This window comes from Periplaneta americana, chromosome 13 (genome assembly GCF_040183065.1).
Source record: "Periplaneta americana isolate PAMFEO1 chromosome 13, P.americana_PAMFEO1_priV1, whole genome shotgun sequence".
NCBI classification, from domain to species: Eukaryota; Metazoa; Arthropoda; class Insecta; order Blattodea; family Blattidae; genus Periplaneta; species Periplaneta americana.
The window spans coordinates 15,324,488-15,337,465 of NC_091129.1; the positions used below are offsets into that span (position 1 = coordinate 15,324,488).

Sequence of the window (12,978 nt, forward strand, 5' to 3'; positions counted from 1 at the left end):
ACGTACATTTTCCCAATATAAAAACTGTTTAAGTGACCATCGGAGGAGGTTACTTTGCAGTCGCTCAAAATGTACGTAACTCTTCACTGCAATGCACATATTCAAGAATGATGTACCTTACATTAAATTTTAAGAGTTAATATATCTCACTATAAAATAATTGTGTATTTACATGTTTACACATTTCCTACTTCAATGATCATTCATTATATTTCTTGAATGCAGGATACAAGTTTTATTGTAACCGCAGTATACTGTTCAGTGTTTACATTAGAGGCATATTCCATCCTTTGCACGCCCACTTCTCATACAGTCTATACCGCGTGCGCAGTAAACCTTGCGATTCTCGTGGCAATTCCACGAAGTCTACTTATATATTTTAGTACAAAAAATCTATCCCTATCATCATCATCATCTTCTTCTTCTTCTTCTTCTTCTTCTGCAGACCTTTGAAGAAGGATCTAAGGAAGAGACTAGTGAAGTGCTTTGTGTGGAGTGTAGCATTTTATGGCGCAGAATCATGGACATTACTACGAAGTGAAGAGAAGCGAATAGAAGCATTTGGAATGTGCATATGGAGAAGGATGGAGCGTGTGAAATGGACAACAGAGTAAGAAACGAAGCTGTGTTGGAAAGAGTGGATGAAGGAAGAATAATGCTGAAACTGATCAGAAAGCGAAAAAGGAATTGGCTGGGTCACTGGCTGAGAATAAGCTGCCTACTAAAGGATGAACTAGAAGGAATTGTGAACGGGAGAAGAGTTTGAGGCAGAAGAAGATATCAGATGATAGACTACATTAAGATATATGGATCATATGCGGAGACAAAGATGAAGGCAGAAAGTAGGATAGACTGGAGAATGCTGGATTTGCAGTGAACGATCTGCCCTTCAGCAGAATACTATGAATGAATTAATGAATGAATGAATAAATGAATGAATGTTTTAATATCAAATACTGACTCATATAGAGTTCACTTAACACTTTTCCATTGTATCATTTAAGTTCATCTTACCTCCTACATCATTTTGATTTACGGTAGGAACTACATAATAATTATAGTATTCAAAATGTATTGTTTATCGTTCCAATTTTACATTTAATTTTTGTCTGTTATGTTAATTTCAATGCTAATAAGGAATAGGCTATTAAAATGAAAGTAAGTTTATTGTAATAAATGTACACCTGCAAATGTAATTGCATTAGCATCTATTAATTTGCTAACGGAATAGCGATAAATCGACTCCTTTCGATATAGCGATATATTTCCTGCAATATATATCGTTTATCGAAATTAGGTTTGTAATACAGGGTTTTTCGAAAATACGGGGCATAATCCCAGGTATGTATTTCCCAAATGTAGACAATCAAAATAATTCATTACAACATGTGTCCGGAAATGCTTCATTTCTCAGTTATGGCTTTCAAAACATTGAAATTCACCGGAACGTTTTTTTTTTCCGCAGGTCGTTGTCATTACAGAACATGTTCAAAATGTCCACCTCCTGCTAGAATACAGATCTCACATCGATGTCTCATTGACCTGCGAACACGATCCCAAACTCCAGGAGTATTGCGTATGTCCTCAGAACATGCCACAATTCGATTCCGAAGGGATTCCAAATCAGGCACCGGAGACGAATAAACCAATGATTTTAAAAGGCCCCACAAGTAGAAATCGAGTGTGTTCAGATTAGGTGAGCGTGGAGGACAAGCAATTGGGCCACCTCTACCTATCCATCGATCAGGAAACCTTCGATCCAAGTACTGAATGTAACCTTTGCCTCGGAATGAACTGTCAGAGTGCCCTCTTAATGTCTCCTTTGGCGGCAACGACCTGCGGAAAGAAAAAACGTTCCGGTGAATTTCAATGTTGTGAAGGCCATAACTCGGAAATAAAGCATTTCCGGACACATGTCGTAATGAACTATTTTGATTGCCTACATGTGGGAAATACATACCTGAAATTATGCCCCGTATTATTGAAACACCCTGTATATTGCAATATCAATATATCGGTATTTAAATTATTTCCACCATCTCTACCTACAATTAACATTAGACACTAATAACAACTGTAGTATTATATTTTAGCATCTTTATTTATTTTGTTGTGTTGCTTGTTTTGTTTTTCTTCACTATTATGTATTTGGTACATGTATCAACTATATTATGTAAGCTATCTATAATTGCAATCATTCCAACTTGGCTTAAATAACATAAAATAATGAATAATGTGATGATGATGATGATGATGATGATGATGTGTGTCGGTATCCCTATTCAGGGGTGCCACCTGCTTTAGGGACTTAATGCCCTCTTCAGGTTGGGGTGTCCCTTTTTTTGTAGGTGTTTGAAGTTCCAGCGAGGACGAAGTTAAGCAATGGCCGTTCTGTAGGACATTCGCAGCACTGGCGCATCCTTAGCTCTTTGCGTTTCGCGGTATTAGGTTTAATTTTTTATAGGAATGTGATTGTAGGTGTTAAGGTTAATGTTTTTTTTTTTTTTTTTTTGTTTTATATATATAGTTTAACAGCAATGAGACACAACGGAGGGATTTCTCTCCTACGGCGGGCGATTTGCGTATTGAATGAGTAATGAATCAACAGTTGTGGGAGGATTAGTATTAGGAGGGTTGAGGAATGTTTGTTGGATAAATAGTTTCTGTAGTCCTTTGTGAACATAGTTGCAATTTTTTCTTCTAATATAATCGGTGATTGGTTCGATTTTGGGTGACATTGTAGACGGTATGGTTTGAGGTATTGAGGGGAAGGTTAAATGCTTTGCGTAGTAATCTTCTTTCGGTGGAACAGAGGGCTGACATGAGGGAAGGGGGAATTTTCGTGTAAAGTTGGGAGGCGTAGAGGATTGTTGGCTGATTATATATTTATATAATAGTGGTGTGAATAATATGCAGGATACACAGCTTGTTATTAAGTATATTACTTACTATCGTTCGTGAGAAATATGAACAAAGGAAGAAAAAGCAAATAAACGAAAAGGACGGATGAAAAATAAATGAATGACATAAGGAAAGAATAAAAAATAGAAGGAATTCAAGCAAGAAAATGATGGAAATTTGACGAATGGAAGAAGTTATGGGTGAATTAATAAGTTTGTAGGCAACCGACCTTTCAGAGCAATGGAATGACTGCGAATAACTAAATAACAGTAGCGAAGCTCTTACGAGATACAATAAATTTCAAGTACATATTTTGGCCAATTTCATGATTTGTAGCGATATCATGACGCGTTTTGGAAAATCCATTGATTGAATTCCCAATTTAAGAGATCAGTGTACAGTAAAATCCCTCGTAATCGGAACACAAATAACCGTCAATGCTAAAACAAAGGCACTTTTGGCTGGGCCAAAATAAAAAAAAAAAGGTTAAAATCTGCCAGATTGCCACAGTGTGGGCCGTCAGTTTTGCCACATAGGAAGTTTGCGCGAAGTTCAATTTTCAGTGAATATTCGAACCTAGAATTAGTGTATTATTTGCGTTGTGTGATGTGTTTTAATAAAGAAAATCCATACAGTTTTTATGTTTATTTCGTTATATTCGGGCCGTTAGTGTCGCCACAATGGGAAGTTAGCACGAACTTCAATTTTCAGTGAATATTCAAACCACTGCCTGCTGGATCACATCTTATGTAGGTTTTCTCCGGAGCGGTTGTTTGAGCTCTTTCAATCGGAGACCTCCGGTTACTTCCGATTGATGCAGCGCAGGTTGTATATGTGCTGTGGTGCAGAAATACACTTTCCGCTGAGCATTCCTTTAATCCAGGTATGCTCAAAATTATAAAAGCGCCGATTACACGGATGATGCTGCACTGCATAACACACACAGTGTACGAACTGGGCTCCGCAACTACATTGCAGCACCACCCGTGGCATCGCACTCACTGTCTTACAGATACGGATAATAAACTGAATTTGAAAAAGAAAAGAGTATACACTGTAATATTCAGTTATTACATTATTTATTATATTTTATACAGTTATGATACTATTATATCATAAATAATGATATTTTCGTATTCCACATTCATCTTTTCTGCAAGTAATCGGAAATATATTTCCAACGAATTTACTGCAATGCACAAAAGATTCTCATCTGTTAATCGGGATCTATGTATGAATTTTTGGATTTAGCAACCTTCATTCTCGAAAATAATTGTTTGCACACATATTTCGAGTGACAGCGAATAAGCTCATCTTGGGATATTTCGTTTTGTTCTTTTTTGAATACTTCTATGCTTGGCAAGTCATATTCTCCGCATTTAATTTTCAATTCTACGTGACTTTGTAAATCAATTAACTCGTCCTAGAACTGCACTCTCACAGATTGTACTAAATTTACTATGAAAGTATTAACAAAAAGATTAATATCATTTTACATTCGACTAAAATCATTAAATCTATGTTCTATGAATTCACATTTGAGCTGTTTCAGTACAGAGATGTAATTAACTATACGAGTATTTTGTTCTGGCACCATAGATTTCTTTACAAGTTCACCATCCGTGAAGGTTTTTAGTGCCTTAGCTAATTCCCAACATACTACATTACTTGCTCCTGAACATAGACTCTGAATTGTTCGACTCTTTTCGAAAAATCGAAAAAGAATTGGGGAGGAAAAATTTTAAAAGGTACGCAAAACGCGTCCTTACAAGGGGTTGGGGGCTGTACAAAGCTATATATGTGAGCTCCAAGCCTGTTGGCCACTAGTCTCACTCCGGGTTACGCTGCTCCACTGAAGGAACTCTGGAAAATTTTGAAGGGGAAGCCGAAATTGGACGTAACCTCTTAGGTACCACATACGCGAGGGGGACTGAGATTTGATCAACCGATCACGGAACGGGAAGAGGAAGAGCTGGCTGGTGTTTGCCGTTAGGATGGCAAGACGCTGTCATCTGTTGTTCGATGACAAAGCATGTGAAGGCCGTCGGAAGAAGCGCCGTGAAATCTAAATCTGCAATTTGAGAGGTCCCTGTCCTTTCAATTGCGAATAATTGAGTGACCTCCTATATTTAATAGACAATTTATATAAGTTCTGAACTAGGGCATACTTCGTTTATAATAAGGGGAATATATATGGGGAAGGGCATATAGGTCCGTGGCCCATTTCTTATAGGGCTCATCCCGACATTTGTCTTACGCCTGAGGAAAACCACGGAATACCTTAGGCAGGATGAGTTGTCTCATATAAGAGACTAGCCAATTTGGCTATTATGTAGGAGGTGATTGTTGTCATGAGCCTTGTTGATTTGTCTCAGTTCCGAGACCAGCCATTTGGCTATATGATGGCTCAATTGCGAAGAGGGGGGAGAGATGTAATTGTTAATTAATTTAGGGTTAATTAGGGAGATTCATGGGGATATGAGTGCAGGTCCGTGGCCCATTTCTTTTAGGGCTCATCCCGACATTTGTCTTAGCGCCTTGAGGAAAACCACGGAAAAACCTTAGGCAGGATGTTTGGCCTATCATGAAGTGCTTTCAATTCTTGAAACTGTAGTGCACGTTGCACCCCTGAAAAATTATTTTATCATAATATGTATTTCTATTGGTATAAAATCACCACAATAACAATAATAATAATAATAATAATAATAATAATAATAATAATAATAATAATAATAATGTTGATATATGAATACATATTACAGAAAACAGCTTCCCTGTCACTTCGTCATGTTCTGGATGGCAGAGTGTATATTGTTTTATGTTGCTCAGTAGTATTCCTCACAATACCTTACAATATAGTAAACACTTTACGTTTTCACAACAAAAATAGTCTTCCTCCCACACTGTACGGAATGATCGTTTGCTTACAGAAGGTTTTGACTGTATCATTGTCCCGCACTGTTCGTACGTTACTAAGTACTTGAACTGCCTTCCGCAGTCATCCGTCGAGCTTCGAACGAGGTACAGCACGCTCTTCATTCGAAGGTTGTGATTACAGAATGTAATCGGGAGTCAGAGAATGAGCATGCCTGCTTTAATCGGATCAGGTAGTGATTCGAGTCCGCTGACATCCGCGTATCTTTTAAAATAAGTTCTAATTTGTTGTTGTTTAATCTCCCTTTTATGCTGATCTCTCTCTCTTTCTTCGGCTTTTTTTTTTGTGCTGCTTAAAGTGCTACGTTAGCTGACAGTTCTGGGCACACACTGCCAAGACAACAACACTTACATTCCCCACGATTGACGACGCGGAGAAGTTCGCTAGGGCAATTCCGCTGTTCAACTTCGGCCCGTCCGCAGAAATCAACATTACGCCGCCCAGTGAAACAAGACAGAAACAGACCAGAAATAAAGAGATCAGTGTCGTCATGAAAAATGTCGACACGCTGATCTCTGAGGACGAACTAATGCAGATCCTGGCTGTAATGCATCCAGGTATCACACGCATTAAGAGAATTATCTCCGCACAGACTGACAAACCCACGAACTTAGTACGAATATTCACAAAAGACATTACTACAGCAGACAAGCTACTAGCAGGAATAAAACTCGCAGGACGATACTACAGAGTAGAGCCATCACACGAGACAATCTTCCACCGACCGTGCCTTAAATGTGCACAATACGGCCACACACAGACAGACTGTGACAAGCCCAAGACTTGCTTTAAGTGCGGCAAGAATCCCGACCTTTGCAACCACAACCGCCTATCCCAGATTAGGTATTGCGCCACGTGCAACAGCGACACCCATTATACGGGCCAAGCTCGCTGTCCAAAATATCCAAGGACTAATCTCATAACCTCCACCGATCCCACGCATGTCCCCATAGACACTCACAAACCAGTACCGTCACCTATACCCAAACCATCACAGTCCGTCTTCAAACCAACACTTCCCAAACCCGAATTGTCTTATGCGGATGCAGCTAAGACTACGACAACCAAGACAACCACTACAGACGATCCACAGACAGACAAAACAACCACGGAACAGCTGGTCGAGGGGGTTCTACGTTCTGCTATGCAGAAAATAGAATCCTACATTGACCGGCAACTAAACAGACTACAGGACGAAATAGTGACATTCACTATCTCCTTACTCACTACAGACACAAACCCCACGAAACGACACACGACACTTGCCACAGCCAACCAGGCAGCCAGACGGCTTCTACGGAAACGAGTAGCCCACCACTTTGTTGGTAACAGGTTACGAGCCTCCCTAGCGCCACTACAAAAACGTGACTAGAACAGAACTGACCAGAGCACCGGACTCTCCACCTCTCATTAACATCTGCGGGGCATGGTGCTAACTTCACTTCATTCATTTCATTCACAATTCAACTGTTAGCGTGTACATGTTTCATATAACCATTTACAGGGAAAAATACACAACTGGTAGATGAGAGGGCAAACGGCTTTTAGCTGGGAACCTCGAGCTAAAGTTAGTGAATTGCAAGTCGGGAACCAATGGAGGCATGGGATGCTTACCCTGCCTGCCATTTTAAACATCATTCTTTCTTTCTTCGTCCCCTTTCATTCATTCGGCATTCGGCAGATTTTTTTTTCTAGTTTTGAAATTTACAGTATATATGGAAAGCCGTATTAGTTTTATATCATTGATCAAATTAATAACATTCAATCTAACTGCAAAACTAACGCAGAAGTAAAGCTTTTCAGTAGCTAATGTAAACATTTCTCCTAGAAACTCTCTTTTAATCGCAAACAGGGTTTGTCAATTATTATTATAATCGGTTTTGTTAACGTAAAATATATTAAGGGAGCTCCAGAATGAAGAAAAAGAAACATGGGCTATCAATGGGATAAAGTTTACTGTCCAACATAATTTATTCAGATTCTTCACCGGACAGGATTGTGATTATTGTGTTAAAGGGTGTCAGTATTTGAACTGCCTCTTCTAAAACGCGCCACTCTTACTCTGTAATAAAAATATAAGCGGATATCAAGTTAAGAATTATTGTAATTATATTATTACCACATGTTTCTTTAGTTTCATTCAGAAATATTTTAATCCAAACAGTAAAACATAACTCAAGTTGTCTAAACAGTAAACTATAACTCAAATCGTTTTGTAAATATTTCATTTGTTTTTTATTGCCTCGAAAGTTACGTTTTAGAGAAATTTAAAGACTTTTTCTTAGACTGTGAGCGTTTGGGACGACCGCAGACTTAAAAATTAACTGCTTATCCAACTGTATAATCTATCCTCTATAGAATTAAATAATCAAATCAATATTAAGCCATCAATAAATTACCTGTAGCGTAAAATCGCGATTAAATAAGAAATTGAAATATAGGTGGAATAGTAAACCTCTTTGATTATTTTTCGTCAATGAAAGTTGAAACATAATGAGAATATCTAATACTATCTGTTTATCAAATCTGTACCTTGATTTGAATTTATTATCTGTACCTAATAATACGCTGAGAAACATGAACAGTTTTAATAATCTCCTGGATGTCCTCAGTATTCTCGGAAAATTCAACAATTTCCCAACTGAAAGTGAATGAGGATATACGTGAAGACAAGGATGAACGAAAATTAACACTACTGACATTACTTGACTTCAGTAAGGCATTTGATACAGTTGACACGGACCTTCTATTATGTAAATTAAGACTTCTGAATCTTTCTGAAAGCTCTGTTACTTGGTTTGGATCCTACCTTCGCGAACGTCAACAATGTGTCATTGCATGCGATTATTCTTCAAAACGGTGTGTCGTGAAATCTGGAATTCAACAAGGATCAGTTCTCAGACCTTTACTCTTCATGATCTATATTAATGACGTGACCAATATGATAAAACACTGCAGATACCATATCTACGCTGACGACTTGCAAATTTATTTGCATTTCCACCCTGACTAGACTAGTGGCGAAGACTTGTATTCGATTTCACTGTGGGCACACAAATTTGGATTAAGGTTAAATCCAGAGAAATCGCAAGCAATCGTAATGGGACATAATCGTGCACGAAGCACTCTTGAAAGTAGTACTATACCACATATAATATTGAGTGGGATTATTGTTAAACACAGCGAAACAGTTAAAAATCTTGGCATTTTTATGGATAGCGATCTAAATTGGAACACTCAAGTAACACACATTTACAAAAAAATATTTTCTCAACTTCATTCCTTGTTCCATATGAAAGAATTTCTACCACTTAGTCTAAAAAAGAATCTTATTCAGACGCTTGCAATGCCCCATTTTGATTATTGCGATTCCTTACTAACTAATGTAAGTTCACTCTTAGCTGAGAGACTACAACGTGTTCATAATGTGTGCATACGATTCATCTGCAATACTCGTAAATTTGACCATATAACACCTTCCCTCCAGTTACTTTCATGGGTGCGTCTGAAGGAATGAAGAACAATACATTCACTGTCTCTTCTGTTTAGAATCATGCATACTTCTACTCCGAATTATCTGTTATCGCGCTTTCAATTTCTTACAACTCTTCGAAACCGGCATCAAGCACTTCTTTCTATCCCTCATCATAGAACGTCTTTATACTCATCTTCCTATACTGTAGAAATACCTCGCCTCTGGAATTCGTTACCTAATGATGTCAGGCACTGCCGGACTTTATCACAATTCAAAATTAAATTGGAAAATTTTGTCTTAGTTAATGTTTTTAGGTATTGCTAGAAGTATTGATTTGTGTTTTTTACTTCTTTTTCTTTTTTAATCTAGATTAAAATTGCAAGTTTCTTGTTTATGTTAATTAGTTAGGATACAGTTAATTATGATACTTAATCACTCATTTAAAGTTTGTGTGTCTGCAACCTGTGTAAATTTTTGTGTGGCTTTACTTTGTTTATAGTGTTTTTTCTCTCTCTCTTTATTTTTTGTGTAGCTTTATTTTGTATATAGTGTATTTTTTTCTGTTTATTTCTATTATTGTATTTGTATTCCTGGTGTTGTGGAAGAGAAGGCCTGATGGCCTTAACTACACCAGAATAAATAAATAAATATATAAATAAAATAATAAATAAATATATATAAATAAAATAATAAATAAATAAATAAATAAATAAATAAATAAATAAATAAATAAATAAATAAATAAATAAATAAATAAATAAATAAATAAATAAATAAATATCAGCCATTTTTCTTATGTCCACGAACGAAAGTCGAAGTCAAAGTCTATATTTTCGGCGACTTCGAAGTAAAGTCACGATTGAAGTTTACTTTCGTCAAAGTGTCGACTGTGAATAAGAAAATGGTGACTTTGTACTTACCAAAGTCAACTTTGGTTCAAAGTCTCGTCTATGAATACGACCCTAAGGATCTAATACAAAAGAAACCAACAGAAAGTTGTTTTGTAGGCAGACTTAGAAAGCGATGGGCTGAATAGTCTGGTGACCTAACCTGTGAAGGAAGAAGAAGAAGAAGAAGAAGAAGAAGAAGAAGAAAAAAAAGAAGAAGAAGAAGGAGGAGGAGGAGGAGGAGGAGGAAATGATGATGTTGATAATCTATACTAATAATAAATCTGTAGCCAAAATGTTTCTGGTAATTTTCGATTTTCCAAAAATAATTGGTGTTAACATGTACGAGTATAATTAACCATCCTGAAACCGAAAATAGCTTTTTGAAATTTTTGTTTGTATGTCTATCTGTCTGTCTGGATGTTTGTTACCTTTTCACGCGATAATATATGAAAATTGGAATATAAATTAAGTTCGTTGTAACTTAGATTTTAGGCTATATGGCATTCAAAACACTTTATTTAAAAGGGGGTTTATAAGGGGGCCTGAATTAAATAAATCGAAATATGTCACTAATTATTGATTTTCATGAAAAATATTACATAACAAAACTTTCTTTAAAAATAATTACCGATAAGGCTTATTCTATAAAAAAATTTTGATAGGACTGATATTTAATGAGATAAATGAGTTTCAAAATTACAATAAGAATGCAATCTAAGGCGCTGTACTGAAATAAAAACAAATAACTTCGTCTATAAGGGGCCTTGGACAACAACAATCCAAAGCTATTAAACATAGCCTAAGAGAATGTTTCTGTGTTTGTAAGAAGTAATATCGGAAGCTAATTAATTGTTTAATTATATTATTTCACCATTGGAAAGTGTACTTTCTCTAGATGGACATAATTCTACAATGTTATTACAGTAACTTCTGGAACATATAGCAAGTAATATAAAGTATACACATTAAAACTAAATGATATGTCAATCTTCATTAAACTATGGTTGCATTTAATAACAATTAAGAAACATGTTAAAGGAATTGTCATTGTACCAAATGATTGGTCTCTGGACCAAAATGACCGCATTTTAATTAGTTAAATACAATTTAAATTAAGTAATATATTAAACGATTTATCCTTCTAACAAACAGCAATGTTCCCTGGATCAAACGTCCTATTTTAATTATGTAATTACTTTATATTTATTTCTAACGGGTGCAGCGGAGCGCACGGGTACGGCTAGTAATGAATATATGAATGAATAAATGAATGAATGATTGAATGGCTGAATGAATGACAGAATGAATGAGTGACGAATGGACGATTAATGAATGAAAGCCAGGCGCCGATTCCCGATCCGACTGTACTCTGACACGTGCGCCGGTCGTGTAAGCGCCGCTTTATGACCTCTTTGTAAAGAATTCATGCCCCGCCTCCCCCGTTACGAAATCGTTATCGTGACCGTGTAAGCCCGGCTGCTGCGGAGGGTTTAATGACGTCACTACCAACGCGGTGATGACGTCATTCCAGTTGTGTGCTGCGTGCAGGCTATTTTTAGACGCAGCCACGTTTTGGGGGCCAGAAATAGAACAGGAAGAAACACGTCACTGCGGGAAAAAGCGATATAAGTCTCGATCGGACGAAAGTATTCTAAGTACGCTTTCGATAAGAAAAATGTCTGTAGCTGAGATGAAAGGTAATATTGTAAGGGTTGGTAACATTCGAGGGCTGAGGGCTGTGTTAATGCTGTCTTGTGGTACTGTTTTCTTTCGTTATGACTTACGAATCAGAATAAAAGTGATAGGAAATTTAAGAAATACGATGAATTGCTTGAAAATCCATCATTTTCTTTTGTATCACAAGGTTTTATTTATTTATTTTATTTATTTATTTAACCTGGTAGAGATAACGCCATCAGGCCTTCTCTTCCCCTCTACCAGGTGATTACAACTACAATATTAGGAATACAATTACAATTATAATTAAAATTAATATTGAATTTACAAATGCAATAAAAATCAAAGCACTAAAAGATTAACTGATTAATAAAAGCTAGACAGTTTATTGTAAAAATTAAGAAGAGAGAGAATACTTTTTTATTAACTACAGTGGCTCCCATTAATATTCGGTTTGACTGGGATGTAAGATTAAAATAAATACACTAGTTATTTTCAAAAAAATTAGTGAAAGTAAAAATGTGCACTATAATAAACTTAAAATTATACTCTCCGTAAAATTACATAGAATTACAACAAAATGAAAAACATCTTGTCTGTTGCATAATAAAAAATTATAAAAATTATTACATTATTTGTGATAGAACATAGTGCCTCATTAATATTCGGTTTGTTCAATTCAGTATTTTGTTGAACACCCCTTTTGCCTCAAAACAGTCCTCCAACGCCTTGGCATGCTCCTGGATAACTTCGTAGTAAATTGGGGACTAATTTTCCTCCATTCTTCCGTTAATCTCCGTTTCAGTTCTGTCTTGGAAGTGATAGGAGTTTGTCTGATCTTGCGATTAAGGTTCTTCCACAGATTCTCAATCGGATTTAAATCCGGTGATTGTGCTGGGGTTCGGACAGTTGTATAGAAGCCATAAATGCACTTTTACAGCTGTGTGTTTAGGATCATTGTCCTGATAGTACTTGAAACTGTCTTTAATCCCTAGCTCTCTCCATTTCATTTTAAATTATTTCTAATAATGTCCAAATACACATGCTCATCCATTCTTTTTCTACGAAAACAAGTTCACCAACTCCACCTGCAGTCA

At 36.5% G+C, this 12,978-nt stretch overlaps 1 protein-coding gene across 1 annotated transcript in view; it reads right to left on the bottom strand.

Annotated features, from left to right (window-relative positions):
- LOC138712640 (voltage-gated inwardly rectifying potassium channel KCNH6-like) overlaps positions 1-12,978 on the bottom strand; it is a 352,191-nt gene that overhangs the window by 206,795 nt on the left and 132,418 nt on the right. The gene's annotated exons all lie outside the window — the stretch shown is intronic.